At 42.6% G+C, this 20298-nt stretch overlaps 1 long non-coding RNA gene across 1 annotated transcript; it reads left to right on the plus strand.

Annotated features, from left to right (window-relative positions):
* Positions 1–12842: 12842 nt before the first annotated feature.
* Positions 12843–14578, plus strand: LOC149867339 (uncharacterized). The gene is made up of 3 exons (XR_016441623.1): positions 12843–12873; positions 12972–13095; positions 14439–14578. It is a non-coding gene; the product is annotated as an uncharacterized LOC149867339 (long non-coding RNA).
* Positions 14579–20298: the final 5720 nt, after the last annotated feature.

Genomic DNA, 20298 nt, shown 5'->3' on the forward strand with positions numbered 1-20298 from the left:
TTGACAATGACTCTGTAATGGCCCTTATAAAATAAGATTCCTTTCAAAGTTTGCATTCCATGTTACCCATATTCCATAAGTAGCTCCATAATCAGAACCATAAATGCTTAATCAGAAGCCTTCAGAATCATAATGCTTTCAAAAGAAATAAGTAGTAAATAAGGAAAGTTATAAATGTGTTATTTTTAAAAACAATTACATTTTTATTGCTAGAATTCACTAGTGTTATGATATTAGTACAATAGAATTGACACTGCAGAAAATAGCAGAAATGATTACACAAATAAGAGTCAGATACACAGTTCCAAAGATTTTCTGTGAATTTATTTTCGATTTTTTAAATAAATCAAATCTTTTGCAATCTTTAGCCTGATGAGGTTATCTTACCTACACTTTGGATCATTAAGGTTTTGACAGTCACAGTTTTATCAGCCATGTCTTAAGAGTGTCTTTTACTGTAGGAAGGTAGGGCTTGTCTATACAAGTAAGAATACATAAGTATAGTATAAAGTTTGATTTTAAATCATTACAATTAAGCCAATGAAGTGAATTTTTATGTGGATTCCAATTTTTGTTGCCCACTTCTGAATCCTCTCTAACTTCTCATGTCCTTTTTAAAATATAGAACCCAAAACCCACACAATATTCTAGATGAGGCCTAACCAGTGCTGAGTAGAGAGGCACTATCATCTCCCATGTCTTGCACCTAATGCTTCTATTGATGTAGCCGGAAACCACATTCAACTTTTGTACAGCTGCATCACCCTGTAGACTCATGTTTAGTCTGTAATCTGCCAAGATTTGTGGATCCTTTTTCATAGTGCTGCCATCAGCCAGATGTCACCCATTTTGTATATGTATTTTTTATTATTCTTTCTGAACTGTAGCACCTAGCATTTGTAAGCACTGAGCTTTATCCTGTTAATTCCAGCCCAGCTTTTCAATCTGTCAGGAATCATTTGAATTGCACTCCTGTCCTCCAGTGTGTTTGCAGTCCTTCTCAGTTTCATGTAATCTGAAAACTTGCTTAAGAAGCTTTCTATGCCAGTATCCAAATAATTAATAAACACATTGAACAGTATTGTTTGTAGGACAGATGTCTGAGGGACTTCACTAGAAACCTCCTATCATTTTGATGTGAATCCATTTATAAAATTATCCTTTACTTTTGGCTATTGAGCCAGTTGTCTGTCTACCTTGTAGCAGTTTTGTCTATTCTCCAGTTTCTTAATGAGAAGGTCATGTGAGACCTTGTCAAAACCCTTTGTAAAATCTAGATACACTATATCCACAGCATTCCCTTCATCCACCCATCTACTTATCTTGTCAAAGAAGATCAAGTTTGTTTGGCACAGTTTGTGTTTTATAAATCCATGCTAGCTGCTCATGATCAGTCTTTCCTTCTGAAGATGTTTAAAAGTGAATTTGTGATCACTCCAGCAACTTAATCAGTACTGAGTAGGGTTACCATATTTATACTACCAAAAAAAGAGGACAGAGAAGAATGGAGATGGGGGAGGGATATATGATTGTGTGTGTGTAGGAGGGGACAGTGATATGCCTATGCCTATGCCCTGCCTCTGCCCCTAAGCCCCTGCCTCCAGCCCTGCCAGTGCTCCTCACTCCTGACCCACAGCCCCCTGCCCCCCTACCCCTGCTGGTTCCCCTCACTCCCAACCCACAGCCCTTGCCCCTCCAGCCCTCCTGCCTATGTAGCTCCTATGCACATGCACACATATGGATGCACCCACACACTCTGTGTCTCTTACCTGGGAGCTTCCCAGGGCCTGTGCACAGAGCACATAACCCCCGATAGCCAATCATCTTGCCTGATGCTCCCAACCCCAAGCAGTCCCAAGATACTAGTCCTTCAGAAAGACAAGGAAGAACAAAAACCTGGCCCAAAAAGAGGACATGTTCAGGAAAACCTGGATGTATGGTAACCCTAATTGAGGTGAGCCTAATCAGTTAATAGCTCCCTAGGTCACCCCTTTTGCCTTTTCTAAAGAGGCGCATTATAATGACATTTTTGACTCTTTGGTACCTTGTACATCTCCCACAACTTTTAAAATATTAATTACCAAAGGTTCTCCATTTCAGTTCTTTTAGTATCCTGGGATGAAGTTCATCGGGCCTTTCTGACTTGAATTCATTCAGACCCATCAACAGTTTTTTTTCTTTTTCTTTTGTTGTCTCAGTTCTCAGCTTGTCTCACACCATATCCAAATGAACTTTGTTATGTGTCTGATTGCAGTCTAGTTTTTTTGTGAAGTCTGAAGCAAAGTAGTTGTCAAGCAGCTCTGCCTTTGCATCTTTTGTTAAGAGCTTGGCTTGGCTACTTAGACTCACAGCTTCCATGGTCTTTCTTTTCCAGCCAACATATTTATACAATCTCTTTTTGTTGACCCTAACTTGCCCCACCAGTTGAACTTCATTTTTTTACTTTCCCTTCCTATTTTGTCTTGCTATTTCCTGGTATACTTTCCTGGTACCTGCCCATTGCCTGAATGGTTTTCTTTTTCATTTAAGGAATCTTAGAAGCTCCTTGTACAGTCACATTGATCTCTGGCCATTCTTCTTATATGCACCTGCTTGGTCTCATATAGGCGCTTTCCAGGGGTCTTAGAGCACACACCCAGTGCTGGCTGCAGGTTTTGTCTCTGGGGCCTATGTATTGGGTCACATTCACCCCCAAGAAAGGCCCTGACACTCACCTGCCATGACTTGATCTTCTTTTCTTTAGTGGTGGGACTCCTTCTTGTGCGTTCTCATGGACCATGTGCTGCCCTTAGCAGGTGTTTTTGGGGCTCCACCTCCCCTACACCCCAGCCATGTGCCAGCCCTCAGGTTGGCCAGATGATAGGTTGCTGGCCAGTCTTTTGATGTCATTGCCTGTGCTTTCTTTCCCTGATGATCTTTTGTTTTCCCTTCACCCAGGAAGGCTGTGAGTGTGATACTGCCCTCATCACGGTGCCCACTCTTCTCTTGACACAAGAAGGTACATTGTCATGGAGTCACGTAAGTGCCCCATGACTGTGAGTGTGATTGGCAGAGCTGCCAATCACCCGGGCAGCTCAGGTGCCGGTTACCAGGGCAACCAGGCGGGTCACATGGCCAGGAGGGGGCAGAGCCGGGCCTTTATAAACAGCTTAGGTCAGAGCCTGCCTCACAGTTCCCTTCTGGCTGCCGCAGAAGCAGGAGCTCTGCGGCTGAGCTGAGTGGCCTGCGTTAGTGGTCGCAGCCTTACCACGCTAACCGGCTGCGATGATGCGGGGAACAAGAACACCCTGAAGGGAGGTAGGATTGAGAGCCCTGGTGGGACTTGGAGTTTATGGTTTGGAGTACGGAGCCTCTGTGTTTATGTTACAGCCAGATGGCTTGAGCTTATGTTACAGTTTGCACCGGAGGACCGGGTGAGGCTGTAGGGGAGCGAGGAGGCCTCACAGGGGCTCCCCAACAGCTTGGGGGTTCCCGGTGCCCAGTAGGGGCACAGTGCCAGCAGAGCACTATTGTCTGTGCTGGAGAGGCACCGTATTGCGCCAGGGAGGCGCAGTAGGCGGGGTTGCAGACCGTAGCCCATAAGGGTGGTGTTTTGCCCAGTAGGGGCACAGTGCCAGCGGGGCACTATTGCCTGTGCCAGAGAGGCACCGTATTTCGCCAGGGAGGTGCGGTAGGCGGGGTTACAGACCCCAGCCCGTAAGGGCGGTGTTTGCCCAGTGGGGCAACCAGACCCAGAGGAGGGCCAAGGGGACAGGCACGGTGGTGATCGCCTGTGCCCCTAGCGTGCGGAGCGCGGTAAAGGCCCCTGAGAGGGCAAGGCCCCAGAGTGGGGCAGAGAGAGCGCAAGGCACTCGATGGCGGCCCTAGAGAGAGCGAGCCGGCCCAAGGGCGCCGGTATCAGGGCGGCGGGAGCGAGCCGGCCCAAGGGCGCCGGTATCAGGGCGGCGGGAGCGAGCCGGCCCAAGGGCGCCGGTATCAGGGCGGCGGGAGCGAGCCGGCCCAAGGGCGCCGGTATCAGGGCGGCGGGAGCGAGCCAGGCCCAAGGGTGCCGGTATTAGGGCGGTGGTAGCGAGCTGGACCCAGGGGGCGCCAGCGACTAGCCGGATGCCAGCGAGACAGGCCCAGGGCGCAGGGAGCGGGCTGGAGATAGGAGCCCGGCCCAAGGGGGCACCAGGTGGGCGAGGAGCCCAGGGTGCCCAAGAGAGAGAAAGAGGGCACCCGAGGGGCGAGGGACCGTACAAACGTCCCACAGAACAGCTGCGAGGCTTGGGGAATGCTGAAGGGGAGGTTTGGAGGCACGCACAGCCCTTAAGGCGGGGCGCATAGAGATAGCCTATTTAGAAGTAGGGGCAGGAACATCGGTACCGTCAAGTAGGGAAACAGAGGCAGCCTCCCATACAACTTATTGGTCATCAAAGTCGTGGCGGGCAAGATTCTGAGGGTGCTGAGTTCACCCTAACATGACGGTAGGGGGCGCTAGGGAGTTCACGGCCGCTCCTAGGCCCCACTCCCTCACATACATGAAGCCTCCCTCTCTGCTCTGGGCTCTTGTAGACCCTATAAAACAACAGCACAAAAAAAACCCACAAAAAAAGGAAAGGAATAGTCCAGGATCCCTCAACGCTGTCTTCTTGGACCCAGCTGCCCAGCGAAACCAGGGAGATGCCTCTTTTATATGAGCCAGGACCCCTCCTGTGGGTCTCTATCTGGGTCCTTGTTGGGCTGCTGACACAGTCAGTGTGTAGCCTGGGGAGCATCTGTGCCTCCTGACTCTGGTGTTGATGCTGTCTTCCCCATTAAAAGCCTTCACCGCCAGCTTTTAAATTAGCTAGGCAACAGTTTTTGATGATATCATCAGCTGGTGCTGCTCCCAGCCGGCAATAAAAGTGGCTAACAAACCACATGGGTGGTTCATCTTGGCATGGCTCTTTTCTTTATGAAAACAGCAAGTACACCTCATTTTCAGGGCTTTTCATTTCTCTCTTTGAGCAGGTCAGCCCTGCCTGGGATCCCACCTTGGGAGGATGCCCCAGGGACTCCACCTGTATCCCCTTGGACATTGTGCTTCCATTGTGTTGGGATATCTTTTTGGGCTTCTAATACTGTACCCTTCAGAAACTTTCAGCCTTCCTCAGGAGTTCTAAACCCTCAATCTGTCATTTGAACATTTAATATATTATCTGTTGTGACAGGAAACCTCTTTTCATGAACTTCTTAATCTTTGCATTGTTCAATTAATTAATTCTTGGCTTTTTGTTTTCTAGTTTTGGTCTATGCAATAAACTGCAATATGCCAGTAAGCAATATGTGATAAAGCAGGACCTACTGAATAAGCAACTAGGTATACCTGATCCAAATTGACCCAAGATGTACCTTTTTGCTGTGAGTAGATAAGGATACTTCTACTGAAGATAATAGAGATATGTCATATTATTAAAGCTTATAATTAGATCCAGAAAATATTTAACACTACTCTTATTTTTTGTCTTTTACTTGTGTTTCCTTAAACAGATTAGCTCTCTCTTTCAAGATCCTTGTTCACTTTTGTTATCCAGGTTATTTCTTCTTTCACATATATAAAGACTGGGATGTTACAGTGAATTATGTTGTCAGTAAAACGGTAAATTGTTGTAGAAAGATACAACCTCTGTTTTTCTAGTTATCAGTTCACAGATGCCCTTACAACTATTTGTTTCTTTAATGCTTTTATATACATTATTGTCAGACTGATTGACAGTAACAATGATAAAAAAACAACAAAAAAGATAAAGAATAGAGACCTGAAACAAAAGCAGATAATGTAAATACCATTGGGAGCTCTGATGGGCCACAGACTAACAATGGAAATGATAAATATGATAACTTGCATATCAATGAGTCCTAAACAACACTTAGTTGTTGTTCACACTTACATTTATCTACTTGATTGAGTCAATTTGCATAATTGGAAGGCAATTTCCTGTTGAAAGCCAAGATAAAATATTCTGATTGCAGCATGTATGTCTCCATGTGCATGTTCGTCCTGGAAAAGCTGAATAATAAGCTAATGCCATGTCCAAAAGAAAAAAAAAAAGACTCATTTATGTCTAGAGGTGGTCTCTTTTTATCATTCTTTTGAGGAATGTATTATGCTTATGAATCCTTATTCATAAAAAAATTATAAATCAGTCAAGTCACTTTAATTTAATCACATTAATCCATCTTTTGAATAAGACATACAACTGAAGACTTGACCAGGAGTAATTATTAAATAGTCCATGACAAATTTGGCAAGAGTTATGGATTTTTGTTATTGTAAAAGATGATTGCCAACTGTTCTTTAATATATAAAGGCTCTAACCCCACCTCCTCCATCCAAAGTAAGAGTCCAGTTATTCACTGAACTCATATGACTTATTGGTGTATAGAATTTTAGTTGGGCAAAAATCAGTAGGAGTTTGATGCAAAAGTACTCAGTAATAGTTCTTCCATTGATTTCACTGATTAATGGATCAAATCTCTAGAAAGTGGGAGGAAAAAGAAAGATGGGAACTAGAAAGTAAATTCAAACACTACATTTCTGAATCTTCTTACGGACCCAGTCATGCTCCCATGGAAACTAGTGGGAGCCTTGTCAGTGACTACAATAGAAGTAGTTTCATGCCCTATATCATGCCTTTTTCATTCATTTTGATCAGATGTACCCTCTCTATTAACTGCTGAGCCTGGGAACTGTTAAGCTTGAGTACCCTACAAATATATTTCAATTCATCTTTTGTGAAGAACCATGCACTTTGTTGTAGTTTTGTAAAAAGAGAAGCAAAAATGTAATGTTTCAAAGTGGGAACAGTAACCTTATATTTATAACAATTGGTGGGAAAAGTAAACTTGCATTTATAACAATTGAGTCACCCTGACAGCAGAGTCAGGGTTTTACAGGGGTTCAATTTACAGTTCACAATCCATGGTTTTTTTGGTTTTTTTTTTTCAAATTTGGAAATAACCACTATGAAATAAGGGCATAAGTGCAGAATAGTGTGAAGAATATTTCTGGAACTGGTCCAACTTGCTAGCAGGATACACAACATGTTTTAAATCTACATCAGTAATTCAAATCCAGCCTAATTTTGTATTTACTGTATGTTCATATTGTTTTGTTGTCTGTAACATCTGTCTGTACAAAGAAATTGGTTGTAAATTTTTTGCTGATCAAACTGCACACAACCTTATTCCCCTTTTTTTTGCTCTAGAAATGTTGTGCAGCCTAAAACTGCGGCTAATGAAAAAAAAGTGCAGCAGCAATGCCCAGGTTTTGCCTAATAGCCCAATTGTTAAAGCACTTGTTAAATCAGGACAAGGAGAGACCCAAATTCTCAAGTCTGCTCCTGTAAGGAGACTCGAACTCTAACCTCTCACATCCCAGGACAATGCGCTAATCCCCAGAATACAGGATGGGCAGAATAAGAATAAGAAAGAGGGAGCCTAGTTCTGTGGGCCTGGGAAGAAGGGAGCCTTTGCTTCCCATGCTGTTTATGAGTTTTATATAAATCTATCATTGGGAGAAAATAGATACATCCTTTTGGGATCTGAGAGGAGACTACAGAAACCAGATTTTTTTCCGCCTAACAAGGCATCTACTTGGCATCTATGAGTAATTCTATTCCATCCTGTTCAGGGACTAAAAACCAATTAGTGCATTTACTTTTGTAACACCTTGTAATTAAAATCTTGCCCGTACCCACTTAAAATTCCTTCCCAGTGGGGCTATATTTCTCCCAATGACCTTAGAAGATAGGTGCTCATATGGTTGTCTAAGACTACACACACTTGTGAATATGCTGACCAGTGGAGACTGACTAAACTCTGAATACTTTTATAAGAAAATCAGTAATCTACTGACTATGAATTTGTGAAGAAAACTATGAATATGTACTGAAGTGATCTGAACCCATCTTTCAAACCTGAAGAGCAATTAAGATAAATGGACAGGAAAAAAAATGTTTTCATTTACCATAGAAAAAAATAACTCAAATAAAACATTTTCATTTGCAAGCTAGCTGGCTTAATTTCAGTAGCCTGAGAAAGCAAGCATAATTTTTCCTGTTTTATCATATGGCCGTTTTCATTCTATCCCCCTTTGTACATAAATCTAAACATCGTCACTAGTGGTCATATCCTACATTAGTTAGTAACCTGAGGATCAGAGCTGCATATCGGTAATCGTATTGTGGCCTCTATAACTTTTGAGGGGACAGAATTAGACATGTCCCAGACTTTTTACTAAAAATAGAGGACTAAAATCTTCATATTTTCCAAAGCAGGAAGCAACTGTGATCACCTGAAATCTGAAACACTGTTCCTGCCTTTGTTTCAAGGTAATCTGCATCATTACAGAACCCCACAAAGAGGTGAAATACTCCATACCAGCTATGAACCAACTTCCAAGAGTTTTCCATCTATTGACTCCTCTGTGAAATCCTAGAAATATGAACTTTCTTTTCAACCCAGGAGAACTTTTACAATCTTTTCTTCAATGCTTATGAAGGGTGTTTGTGCCCAAAAGCTTGCAATTATTATTAATTTTTTTTGTAAAAGTCTTGGTCTAATAAAAGATATCATTTCTATTATGAGTCCTGAGGACTGAATCCTGCACTCCTAAGCAACAGATGAAAATGTACCCATTTAAATGAGTAAAATATTATATATTTAATTGTTATTCTTACTCTAGTTTGGGTCTCTAAGGTATATTTAAAAAACTGATTTTTTTTACTTTTATGGGTGTACTAGCAAATCACCCAATAAAAATGATGGGGGATGGTGGGGACGGAGCCCAGCATTCAGCCCTGCACCCCTATTTCCTCCCCACGCTAGTCTGGCCCTGCCCCCATCAGCCCCACCCCTGTTTCCTCTGGGAGTTTGGGTTCAGATTTGGGTTTGGGGCCTGCGTCGCTCCCACCCTTCCCCCCCTTCACTGTGGGCCCAACCCCATTGGCCCCTGCACTGTGGTGACCTGGCCTCTGCTTTGGGGCTGGGTCCATTGCCCTCACCTTTGCCCCCACTGCTTTGGGGTTGGGGACATTTCCTCCCATTGTCCCCACCACTTCAGCTATTCCCCCCCACAGTCTTTCCCCCAGCTCCAGGGCTGGGCCTGTGTCTACCCCCCACCACTGCTTTGGGCCTGGGCCTGTTCCCCCCCCTGCAGCTTTGGAACCAGGCTCCCCCCGCCATGGCCGATGCCATGCCCATGTCACTGCTGTCCTGCTCCTATGGGCCCAGCGGTAGCCATGGACCCAGGCCTGGTGGTGGCAGCGACAGGCCTGGGGCTGGGCCTGGTGTCAGGAGCGGCCTTGGCAGTGCCTGTGGGCACGGGCCTGGTGGGGTGGCTGTGGGCACAGGGGGGTGGCCACAGTTACCGGTAACTGCCCCTCCCCTCCCCACGTGTCCCTTGCCCTCCCTGCCAGCTCTTGTTGGGAGGTGAAAGAGTGGTGTGCTCTAGCCCCTGGCTCCAAGGAACAGATTGGGGGTGGGGATGAGGCCAGCACTGCTGACCTCACGCCTTGGCTCCACCCCCTCTGTTGTGGTGGGATTCCGGTCCCTGCCATCCCTCTTTGCCTCCAAGGGGGCAGGGGGGCCAGGCCTGGGGCCCCCCAGTCCCCACTGTACAGCGGCACTCTGCCATCTGTCCTGTCCATCTAGAGCACTGTGATTGGCTGCTGAGACAGCCAAACAGAGCACAAATAAAGCATTATGGACAGACAGACAGATAGACTAAGGGTTTTATAATATTAGATTAAATGATCATTTGGTAAGTACGGATAGTTTTGAACAATATGTGAATTCATCCCACATGACTGGCAGAACCATTTTAAAATGGCACCTTCATGTACACATTGTCTTCCAAAGCTTGTGAAACACATTTTTTTTCTGTTTGTTTTTGACCACAGTGGGAAAGCAAGATTTCCAATGTTCTTGCTGTTGTTATTTAGGTGTGAAGTACCTTTGACCCCAGTCACCTAGGTAAATGGAATGTAGAAATCTATGTAAAATTGGAAAGGGGGAAAAATAAAGTTTTCAATCCTTTAGAAAGATTAGTTGGAATTCACTGTGGTGGACAGAGGAAGGCTTGGGTGCATTGCCATTTTATACAAATCAGTTCATTTGTCCTTGTTATGTTTACCTATTCCTTCACCCACGGACTCACTCATCCACACCACTGCTCATACCCTGTAAAAATGTCAAAACTTATAGATATTTTAGAAAATATGAAAACAATGGAATCTTGGTAAATACACAGCCTTAGCTTTTAGGACTGGTGACAAATTCCCAAACACATTATTATTATGTGCAGTGCAATGAGGTTTCACAATTTCTCAATTTCTGTTTCATGGTATGCACTTACAAATAATTCTTCTGCTTTATGCTATGCTGTAATCTTGTACTCACAAGAAGTAGAGAGTTTTGAAAATATATTCAAAACACCTTCAGGGTGTTTAAAAAAGGACAACAGTGATTTTGATATTTCAGTTTATTTTTAAAGAAATGCTACAACTCACAAGAGCATACTGGGCCCGCACTAGAGAGCTAGAAGGAAATGTTCCTGTTTATTTTTTATAAATGATTGAATGAGACTTTTATGCAAACTATCTGACATTTTTGTTCCAGAGAAACAGAATGGAAATGATGCAGTAGTTTATATTTAGAAGGCTCTTATTAGTATTACATTATTCATAATACTGACTTATGGTAGGTAAATCCATTGCAGTTGACTAATTTTTATAGGTAGCAATTGCCACATAGAAATAAACTTTAGAAATGTGATAATTCAAAATGTGGCACTTTTCTGCTGAGTAACTACGAGATCTCTAACATAGCAATAGCGGCATTGTGCAGGTGAAAGTGCTGTTGTTCAGTAAATAATAGAATTAATATTACTGACTCATAAGTATTAATATTATTTGTATTGTGGTAATGCCTGAAGACCACAATTAAAGACCAGAGTCCAACTGTGCTAGCCACTGTACATACCTATAAGGAAAAATGATGAATACCAGCCATATTTCACATGAATAACATCACTTATTTTTCTTTGCCAGAGAGTTACTGTTGGTTACTATGGTCAATTGACGGCTATATCGCACCCCATATTTGTTTTCATTTCAGTGGGATAATGATTGCATATGTATATGTACAAATATGACTTTCAATATCAATAAAAGTCTTAAAAAATTACGCATTTACTTAAATCCATTGGTAGACTGGAGTTGGTTTATTATATATACTAAGTATTTTTAGTTACTATTGAGTTACTACTGGCATTATGTGGTCAAATCTAGTGTACAAAAAGCAAATAATTATGAATAGGAGAGCACCTAATGAAAAAAAAGGGTTTTGAAACTATTTTCAAGAAGCAGCATAATTTTTATAACCTTATTTTCTCCATTATTCACAGAGCTTCTTTATATATATTACAATTATATTTCATGGCTCTTTCTCAATTATCATGCTTTAACAAGGAAAGTTGTCTCTACTGTTCAGTTTTCTCCACTTTGCTTTAGATTTCCTTGTTTTTATTTTGTTTGATATAGGATTTTGTAGGACTAGCTGGCATGGTGTGTGGCAGCACTCCATCCCCACCTGCCTGCAAATACCCCCTAGGGCCTTCTCAAGTACTCCCAAGGGTATGTGTACCCCTGGTTGACAACCCTGTTCTAGGCCACTGAGTCCAGCCTGCTGTATATTGATAGGAAACCATTTGTCGAAAAGGATCATTCGTTCTGGGTCTTACTTGAATACCACACAGTCATAAAACACAACATGGAAAAAATACCTGCAACATGTGGCCAATGCCTTGGGCCTTGCAAGTTCAGGGAATTTCTTAGATAGAAATATGCTCAGAATATGCTTTTTCTTGTTAGTCTTCTGCACAGCGTGCATAGCAGATGAAAAGCTGCTGAAGCAAATCGTACCTACTATTTTATTCTGGCAAGAAGCTTAAAGCCATAAATGATTTTCTGAAGCCAAGTACTGAATTGGAAAAAGGCTACGGTTACACCCCTTCGTATATCATTAAAATGTTTGTTCTGCTTTTCAATCTCTGACCCCCATTAAAAGCAAATACCTTATAAGTTCTATTCTATAGTGCCAGTCAAGCTTTCTTATTCCGTTTTCCTTTCCCTCTATCTTGAAGGGATTTTTGAAACTTTATTTTAAATCTTGATTATCTTCCTGAATGCAACTTCACCTTCTTTCTCCTCTGTTACTCTGAGAAAAATGAATAACCAGGTTAGAATATTCTTCCATATCCTTTTTTGTGTCCAGAATTCACAAATTTGATGGAAACTGAGCAGGTTGTGTCACAAGAACTTTTGTTGTAGCCTTGAACTTGCAATCTCTAGGCTATTAATTGTGTGCCTTAGTGCCTGCACAACCCCAGCTCCCATTTTTTTCATATACAAACCATCAAATTAATATACTTAGAAGGCCACAGTTGCCTATTAGAACCACTTTCTACCTTTACAGCTCATAGTGTACCAGGCACACTGTGGGCATACCTAAAGAAAGAGAGCATAGCTATTATATTGCTCTGTTCTGGCAACCCATTGCTGAGAATTGCACTAGTGTATCACTGTACTTAAACATAATTTAAAGCAATCCTCAAAATACTGAAAGTTATAGTAAGGGCTAGTCTATAGTTGCTCCATAAGATACCATAAAACAGAATTCTGGCACAACAGAGAATCTGGTTTAATGTGAGACACAAAAGGAAGTACAATCTATTTAAAGCTCTGGAGCTGGAAAAGAAGATTTGGGTTCAATTCTTGACTCTTCCACAATTAATCTTGTGCTACTTTGGATAAAGCATCTCTTTGCCTTACAACTGCATCTGAAAAGGGTGTAAGAATATTTTTCTTTCTCTCATATTTTGTCTGTCTTGTCACTTTAGTTTGAACAATCTTTGTGTTTCTTTTGTACATTGTCCAATGGATCCCCAGTCTCATCTGGGAACTTCAAGCAGCAATTTAAGAAGAACAAGATGACAAGACAATGATTTCCTGCATTATCCTGAGCTTTGGTGGTTCCTGAAAATGGAGATTTTTGTTTTCATTTTTCACCTTGGTAAGTGACAACTTCTCACTGTTTGCTTTATTTTCTAATATGCAAATTAACCATAATTGCTATCTTGATGGGTACCAACTATTGCTAATGAAAAGAGATGTAGGCATGGGGAATCTTATGTGCAGACGAATGCAATACTTTCTAAATCATTATTGCTTCTGATGTTTTTAAATAACATTGAGAAAAATTCTTTGATGGTCCTTTCCAATTCTTGCCCAGGTAAGACTGAAACATACTTTGGTATGTAGTGTTGTACTTAAAAAGCTGCGTGAAAACTTGATACAGGTTAGAAGGTTTGAGAAAGATGAAGCAGGTTTCCAAAATCCTCAGATGTATTTAGATCTCTTGCATTTCTTCAAGCCCTATTAAATGTTAATGATTTCAGAAGTGTCTCTATAGTGACTTACATAGGCAAGGGCTGTTGAAAACCATGTAATGATTGCTTAAAGGCTTTATATATATTGCTTCTGTGTGTGCAATATATATTACTTGTGCGTGTGTGCATAACAATAACTGATGATTGTGTTTGAATGAAACAATGTTTATATCTAACAGCAAAATGTAATCAAAGGAAACATTTGCTTTCACAAGATTTAGGACCACATCTCAGCTCATGTAAATAAGTGTATCTCCATTAAAACTAGTGGAGCTGTGCTGATTTATATCATCTGAGGAGTTAGCACTTTGTTAGATGAGGAAGAAAAAATGTGCAGAAGTACTATTTTAATTTCTTTCACTTTAACATGGGATTTTAGTAATAGAGAATTAAACACTGAAATATTTTGAATTGTTTGATTATTGTGCCATCTCCACAGAAGACTTACAATTCAGAATAATTGTATCATACCTTTTCTAAGTTTCTAAGTTTCAGCACTGCTAAAAAAGAACCAAACAACAAGAAATGTTAAATTTTACAGTCCCAGTCCCTTAAAAGCAGATTTCTGACTATCCTGAGTGCATAAGAATTTTTTCTGGTATTGTATACCAGTAGTTTTAGGCAAGAACATAAATTTTGTTGACTTTTCAATTGTATGTGACTTTATGTACAGCAAAACAAAGTTAAAGATATTCAGATAAATATGATTGCCAAATATATGGTCATATACGGACTATAGACAAAATAGTCAACTAAACTGAAGTTTGATATTCTAAACAAGTTGGGTATTGATTAGCAATGTGTCAATATTGTTTAACAGCTAATAATCTTTTATAATTCTTGAGAATAAAATAATAGAATTTATGAATAAACAATAGTGAAAAATCTGTCTAATCCATCTCTGTTTCACTCCATTTTTCATCTGTATATCCAACTCAGGTTTTTCTTCACTCTGTTCCCACTGTAGAGCAATCACTTCCCACTGCCTATATTATATGATCACAGTTAAGAAAAGGAGTGGTCCACATGGTTGTCTCCACAACGGATTTAACTGACAAGACAATTGCAATAATCTGTCTTGCAAAGTCTGATTTCTACTGCATTACTGCCACCATGTATAACTGCTTGAAACATGCTTAACAGACCATTTTTTCAGTGAAAAAATGCAGTTTTATTAAAATTGATATTTACTAAGAATATGTTAATTTCAGTGAAACTGTTGATAAAAAAAGTGAAAACAAATCCTTTTAACTTGTTTCAATATGGTCAAAACATTTTGTTTCAACTTTATCGTTTCAATGCTTAGCATACTTATTAAAATCTCAACCATATTATATGAAATATTATCATATGTTATAGTTAATATTTTAATATCATTGTAACCTGGGAGGTGGAGCTACCCACCAGCTACAGCCAATTATGAATCCCTGCGGTCTCTGCCTTGGAGCCCTCCTTCCTAGAGTGTGGAGAGTCTCCCTACAGAAGGACCCCTGGAACCTCAAACACTTTGATTAGACAACACTTATTACTTAACTATATACAATTTATTTAAATAGGGAAAAAGGAGAGGTAGAAAAAAACATAAAAATCAACATATACACTACAAAAAGTTACTTTTAACTATTATATACTAATAACTAGGGGTGTGCAAAGCTGGCCCTATTCAGTTCAGATTCAGGCCAAATCAGGGACACTGATTCAATTAGTTGATTCAGATCACTGTCCCTGATTTGATTCAGCTGAATCTGAATTTGAAGATTTGATGCTGATTCAGAGAATCAGTCATTCAGACATAGATAAAGCTTTAAAAGTTTTTTCTATATACTTTGAGGTAGCAGGCATGGCTTATAATCACTGTGATGCTGGGGCACATGGAGCATCCCACAGCAGTGCTGGCGGGGCCCTCCCCATGCTTGGCAGTGAACCCAGAAGTACCTCCAGTCCACTTCCGGGTCTGCCAGGGAGTGTGCTGTGGGGGGGGCCCTTCTACCCCCCCAGCTCGGTGATTGGCCACAGGGGGACCCCCAGATGCCCCCCCAGACCCAAGAGGTGCCCATCGCTGAGCTCCCCAGTGGACCTGGAATTGGACTGGAAGTGCTTCTGGGTTCTGATTCAATTTGGAGAGATTAAAGAGTCCTCTGATTTGAGACAAATTCAGAGATTTGGCCACCAAATCAGGCTGAATCTCTGCCAAATCAAATCAGGGACCAAAGTTTCACACAGCCCTACTAATAACTATTATACATAAGCTACAGCAGTATGAAATGCCAAACTGCCTCTTCTGGAAATTTGAGAGCAGTCCCTGGGGATGGGTAGGGTGAGTGCGAACCCCTTATGCTCAACTCTCAGGTTGGTTCCTACATGAGTTTCACTCTTGCTGCAAGTAGTGACATTGCACATCTCTCAGCCATGAATATCACACTGGTCCTGGGTGCAAGTAACAACCCAATCTTTTACATACACTCTCTATCCACCACAGGAGGGGCAGCAAAGTTCTGACTCACCCATATGGGTAAGCCCCTTTAGAGTTTGTCCAATATGGGTCACATATTTTATAGTCATGCTCAGTATTGGCTGCATTTAATCAGCTTCATAGTTGTTTTCCATTACTGCTTCTTTTGGCAGCAGTTTAATGATAGACAATGTATTTAATAAGGTTTCTCTGCATGGGAAAGTAAGATGAGGAGCTTTTTTCCCCATGCTAATTGAGGAAAAAAAACTTGTGTTATATTCAAGTAAATTCAGTAAGCAGTTAAACTCTAAGGCTGCTGACAGACATGGGAAGGAAAACCCCCCCAGTGCTTTACCGGAAGAGGAACCACTGACGCGTACTATCAATACAGACACTAGGTGAGCCAGGTCAAACTACTGTGGTTCCTCTTTTGGGCATGCACTGCATTTTGGGTAGGGGTGCACTAAGCTGAAAGTAAAGCACTGTTCCTCTTCCCCTGCCCCCGCCATGTCTGTCAGCAGCTTAAGTGACAACGTTTCATCCCCAGTGAAAGATTCCATCGTTTTTCCAGAAGTCAAATTTACATGTACAATTACTGGTCTCTTTGTTGGCATTCCTTTTTAAAAATAGCAAAGATATCATATCTGTCTTCTCTTGAACTCTTACGTACCATGAACCTACTGTAAGACATACACAATAAATATGCTAGATATTATTTTCATTCTATACTTTATGCCAAAAGACTAGATTATAACTTTCTCTGTATGTCTGTATAAGAGAATAAGAACATTCTCTTAAAGACAGTTGTGCAAATTATATATTGTCTGATGTGTTGAAGTGATTATTTTTTAAATTGTTTGGCCAAGTGAAAGAAAAAAGAGAAAGAAAGTTAATATGTTTGTGTTCAACGTAATGTTTCATTTTGATAAATATTATTTTGTATTTTTAACTTGAAGGGATTTTGGCTAAAATAGGTGACCAATTCTATCCTTCAGGTCCTCTAATGAAGGTTACATAGACAGAGGATCCAGGCACACACATAAACAGATTACTTACCTGCTTTTTCCTTTAGTCCCAAGTCAGTCCACACACAGTGTTACAGTGCTTTGATAGCTGCATGTGTAGAAGCTGCCCTAAAAAAAGGTTACAGTGCAATAGTAAGTTAGTGTGCAGTAAATGAATGTGTAGACATGTCCCATTAGCGGTAACTCTTAGCTTCAAGTATATACTGTGAATAAATAACTTTCATATTTTTCTCATAGTTTCATAGTTTCATAGTTTGTAGGGTCAGAAGGGACCTGAGCAGATCATCTAGTCCGACCCCCTGCCATGGCAGGAAAGAGTACTGGGGTCAAATGACCCCAGCAAGATGTTCATCTAACCTCCTCTTAAACACCCCCAGGGTAGGAGCCTGCACCACTTCTCTTGGAAGCTGGTTCCAGACCCTAGCCGCCCTGACTGTGAAGTAGCACCTCCTGATATCTAACCTAAACCTACCCTCTGCCAACTTGTGACCGTTAATCCTGGTCACTCCTGGCGGTGCTCGGGGAAACAGTGACTTCCCCAATGCCTGCTGATCCCCCTGACTAGTTTATAACAGGCCACAAGATCCCCCCTCAGCCTTCTCTTTTGGAGGCTGAACAGGTTCAGGTCCTGCAGCCTGTCATAGGGCCTGCCCTGCTGTCCCCTGATCATACGAGTGGCCTCCTCTGGACCCTCTCCATGCTGTCGACATCCCTCTTGAAGTGCGGCGCCCAGAACTGGACGCAATACTCCAGCTGCGGCCTGACCAGTGCCGCATAGAGGGGGAGGATCACCTCTTTGGACCTGCTCGAGATGCATCTGTGGATGCATGCCAAGGTGCGGTTGCGCCTTCCTTACTGCCTCTCCACACTGCTGGCCCATGTTCATCTTGGAGTCAATGATGACCCCCAGATCCCTTTCTGCCTCCGTGCTGATAAGAGGGGAGTTCCCCAACCTGTAGGTATGGTGCTGGTTGTTCCTCCCAAGGTGCATCACCTTACACTTGTCTGTGTTGAATACTTTCAAATGATCAATAAACTGCTTTGGAACACTTTCTTTTCTAGAAATATCTTTTTGTACATCAGCAAGTTTCCTGAAGATAATACACTTTATACTTTCAAATCTTTGTCAGGACCAATGCTGAATGCCTAGAGGTTGTTGAGCTGTTTATTTAGATTTATTATTATGTTTATGACATTTCAGATTGAAGTCTTTATTTCAGTTAGCAAATCTTTGGTGACCTGATTCTGTTTTCAGAATAGTTTATGTACCTGCTTGGCCTCCTGGAGTCATTCTCTGGCAGCCCTGGAGCAACTGCCTGGGGTTAGCCATGGGGGTTGCTCTTGCAGCCATGATATTGGGTCATGCTCTCCCCAAGGGATGCCCTGATACTCATCTTCCATGCCTTGGATTTTTCATTCAGTAGTGCCAGGTGTTGTCACTAACGGATGTTCTTGGGACTCCACCTACCTTACACTCCAACCATGCACCAGCCTCTTGAGACAGCCAATCAATGGTCTGCCTGGTCCCCTACAGCATCACCTCCCATCACAGTTTTGCCACTCTGAGACACATTGCTTGTGGCTTTCCTCCCCTTGTCCTCGGCTCACTGTCCCTCAATGCCTTTCCCTTGGCCTGGCTCCCTCATGGTCTGGCGGTCATCTCCTTTTGTTGGACTATGTGGTTGGGTCCTTCTTTGGCTTCTCCTCCCCTTTTCTGGGATTCCCTCACCCATTTCGGGGAATGACCCTACAGCATGCTCTCTGTGGTGTTCCCCCCAGCTGTTTCCCCACCACTGGCTTTTATATTTGCCAGGCAGCATTCTTCAAGGACATCAACTTGCCGCATTGGTCTCAGCCACAGATAAAAGCGGCTGATGATCCATGCAGGCATTCCTTCCCTTCACTGCTCATTCAGCTTGGCTGTTCCTACCAGGGGTAAGTTTGCCCTGTTCTCAGGGCTTTTCTATTGGTTGTTAAGGTGGGCTATCCCCACCTTAACCCACACCACGGGCGGGGTTTCCCACCTCTATTCTTTCTTCCCCCCAGGAAGTCACTTATCATGGTGTCCTGTGACTAGTGGGGTCCCCCAAGGCTCTGTCCTTTGACCCATATTGGTCAACATCTTCATTAACAATGTGGACATTGGAGTCAGAAGCGGACTGGCCAAGTTCACCGATGACACCAAACTTTGGGGCAAAGCATCCACACCAGAAGATAGACACATGATCCAGGCTGACTTGGACAGGCTCAGCAAATGGGCGTATGAGAACCTGATGGTGTTTAACACCAAAAAATGCAAGGTTCTCCACCTTGGGAGACAAAACTTGCAGCATCCTTATAGACTCAGCAATGCTACGCTGGCTAGCACTATGGAATTAAGAGACTTGGGGGTCATCATTGACCACAAGATAAGCATGAGTCTGCACTGTGATGCTGTGGCTAGTAAAGCAACCAAAATGCTGGCTTGCATCCATAGATGCATCTCAAGCAAATCCCAGGACATCATTCTCCCCTTGTACTCGGCCTTGGTGAGGATACAGCTGGAGTACTGCATCCAGTTTTGGGCTCCACAATTCAGAAACGATATGGAGAAGCTTGAGAGAGTCCAGAGAAGAGCCACGCACACAATTGGAGGTCAGGAAAACAGACCTTACGATAACAGGCTGAGAACTATGGGACTCGTTAGCCTGGAAAAGTGCAGGCTCAGGGATGATCTGATGGCCACCTATAGGTTTATCAGGAATGACCACCAGGATCTGGGGGAATGTTTGCTCACCAGAGTGCCTCAAGGGATGACGAGGTCGAATGGTCATAAACTACTACAAGACCATTTCAGGCTGGACATAAGGAAGAATTTCTTTACTGTCCAAGCCCCCAAGGTCTGGAACAGCCTGCCGTCGGAGGTGGTTCAAGCACTTACATTGAACACCTTCAAAAGCAAATTGGATGCTTATCTTGCTGGGATCCTATGACCCCAGCTGACTTCCTGCCCTTTGGGTGGGGGGCTGGACTTGATGATCTTCTGAGGTCTGTTCCAGCCCTAATGTCTATGAAATCTATGAAATCTATATCATTCAAGCTCCGATAGTCCATGCACTGTCAGAGGGACCCATCTATTTTTGGGACCAGGACTAGTGGGCTCCACCAGGGGCTCCTGGAAGGCCTTATCACACCCTGTTCCAAAATCTTCTCACCTTGTCCCAGATCTCACCAAGGAGGTAGTGGCTCCCTGCACCATGGCTCCCAGTGGTGTGTTTATCATGTGGTGGGTGCCCCAGACCCACCCCAGCTCCTCGTAAAAGACATCCTTGAAGTCCTGCACCACCGCCTTCTTTTCATCCCTCTGGTGT

This window comes from Crocodylus siamensis, chromosome 4, assembly GCF_052110815.1.
Source record: "Crocodylus siamensis isolate JL-2025a chromosome 4, ASM5211081v1, whole genome shotgun sequence".
NCBI classification, from domain to species: Eukaryota; Metazoa; Chordata; order Crocodylia; family Crocodylidae; genus Crocodylus; species Crocodylus siamensis.